Source organism: Berghia stephanieae, chromosome 8, assembly GCF_034508935.2.
Source record: "Berghia stephanieae isolate SIO BIC M18660-M18661 chromosome 8, UCSD_Bste_1.3, whole genome shotgun sequence".
NCBI classification, from domain to species: domain Eukaryota; kingdom Metazoa; phylum Mollusca; class Gastropoda; order Nudibranchia; family Aeolidiidae; genus Berghia; species Berghia stephanieae.
In genome coordinates this window covers 39289262-39291761 of record NC_088367.1, presented here as the reverse complement: position 1 = coordinate 39291761, position 2500 = coordinate 39289262, and the positions used below count along the sequence as shown (strand labels likewise).

Genomic DNA, 2500 nt, shown 5'->3' with positions numbered 1-2500 from the left:
AATAATATAATAATAATAATAATAATAATAATAATAATAATAATAATAAACAAATGAAGAGCCATGGAAACGTGCCGGACAGGTAAGAGTCGAGCATCAGACCCGACGGTGTAAGTGGGACTGGATTGGGCACACCATGAGGCAGACGCCAGTCTCCAGCACCACATGCCAGGCACTCCTGTGGAAGAGGAGAAGGCACATAGAAGCGCGCAACACAGAAGCTGAATCAAAGGGGAAAGGGAAAACATGGATGGAAGTGGACATGACAGTCCGAAATCGACATGTCCTTACAGAGAGAACGTCCACATAGCATTGTGCATGCGTCTCTCTTATTAACTGAGGAAATCTATCGTTTGGGTAATGAGATATCACTATATTATTTGAGAAATTACTTTTCAAAATGTTATAATATACATACTTTTATAAAATAAAAACATAACCAATAAATTTCACAGTGATGTATTGCAAATAATGAAAAGTAATAAGAAATGCAACCAAGATTAAGATTACCCGTCGTGGAAATCACTGACTTCACGGTTCGGTAACTCAGACTAAAAGATAGCTGAGAAACGATTTAACACGTGCATCACTGTGAACTTTTCATCAAAATAAGTTTATTTGTTATGTTTGTTTTTAAGGGTTTTACGGCGCTTGCAACACATTTAGGTTATACTAGGGCCAGTAAAAAGGAAGAAAATGGGATAGTAAAAAGTCTAGAATTATAATTAAAGCACCCAAGAGAAAGTAAGACAAAGGGGAACTGGGAACAAATTATAGGGATTAGATGTAGATTCCAAGACCATACCATCAATGTACTTAGTTTGAGATCACCTACAAGTCTCATCCGGACACAAGCACAAAATCCAACAAAGAGGAATACGCTCAAATGCTTACATTATAAATTCAAAATAACAAATATAATAATACATAACAGAGAGATGATTTACAAGGGGAAAAAAATATCATCCCCAAAACAATAACTATGCATTTGACTGTTTCTCTCCCAGCCAGGACTCCGGCCAGTGCCATGACAAAACCAAGTAATCTCATTCCAAGACAAAGACAGAAAGCATATTGGAAAACAGATATAAGGGGATAGAAGACACGGTATGTCACTCCCTGCCCATTTGGGAGGTCAGGCACCCCACCCAGAAAATAAGTTTATTGGTTATATTTTTATTTTGTAAAAGTATGTATATAGATAGTTCGAAGATGACGTCACTCAGGCCTTTGTTATTGTTTTTGCCATCCGCGTTTGTGAGTTGTTCTCACTAAACTGTATTAACCAGACTATAAAAGTTCATGGCTACACAGACTTTGTGTGTTGGTCCGTTATACTTCCGGATGGCAATATTGTGAACTCCTTGGCCTAGCGCATTCTATCTATATTAACATTTAAAAAGCGATTTCTCAAATAAACTTAGTGATATCTCACTAACCAAACGATATATTATTTCCTCAGTTGATAAGAGAGACGCATGCGCAATGCTATGTTGAGGTTCTGTCTTTAAGGGCATGTCCGACATCGTATCCGGTGTAGGAGTGTCGTTGATTGCCTGTGCTTCTATTGAAGTGAAAGGCCTAAGTAAGTAAGAAAAATTATGGCTTTGCATGTTTTATATAATACAATTTTTCTTTGATACGAGTTAGCATTTAGGTATCACAGCACCTCAAAACTTGGGCCCTTTTAACTTTGTAATATTGGTACGTCCGTTAAAGTTCAAGGTCAATGTCTTTATCTGCCCATCACTGCAGATTTTATACAATTATGTAATGACTTTCTCCATCATTGTGTTATTGAGTTGAGAGATAAATGTTTAATAGTTGACCAAGATAGGACCCACTGGTTACACTTGAAAGAGTTTAAAAAAAAAAAAAGGGTTTATAATTGATTATTCCTTTAAGTGAATAAAAATGTTTCGACTTGGGTTTTTATCAAGTAATCAACGTTGTCAGTTTGATTCTTTTGCGTATTATGCAAAATTCTGTAGACTTTCATATGGAAAATTAACGTCCTGATTACAATAATAAATACATTAATATGTAAAAATAAAATTTGTATATACAGATTGGGCTTGGAATAAAAAAAAAATTAAAAAAAAAAGATTTTTGTCGGAAAGAGCGATTACAAGTTTCCAGCTCAGTCAGTCTACTACTAGAGTGCAAGCAGTTGACGTCACAAACACACATCTGAGTGTTGATTGCATACGTACGCACACACACACACACACACACACACACACACACACACACACATATATATATATATATATATATATATATATATATATATAACAATCATTTTACCAGCCAGAATTGGTTGTTACGTATTATTTCTATACACTTCAGCGGACAAATAGCAAAATATCTTTTCCCTTTGGACCTGAAAAGTTTTATTTCATTATTGTTCGATTAAGACGAGCTTCAGATTGTCCAAACGTCTGAAATACGGGACATGTTGGAAATCTCAGGTTTCAGTTGTTTTTATAAAGTGACGTCA

General features: G+C 35.4%; 1 protein-coding gene across 1 annotated transcript in view; it reads right to left on the bottom strand.

Moving 5' to 3' along the window:
• Positions 1-2309: 2309 nt before the first annotated feature.
• LOC144978651 (uncharacterized) overlaps positions 2310-2500 on the bottom strand; it is a 70820-nt gene continuing 70629 nt past the window's right edge. The window contains exon 20 of the mRNA XM_078924966.1: positions 2310-2500. This exon is cut by the window's right edge and continues 1627 nt beyond it. The gene's annotated coding sequence lies outside the window, so the exon portion shown is untranslated.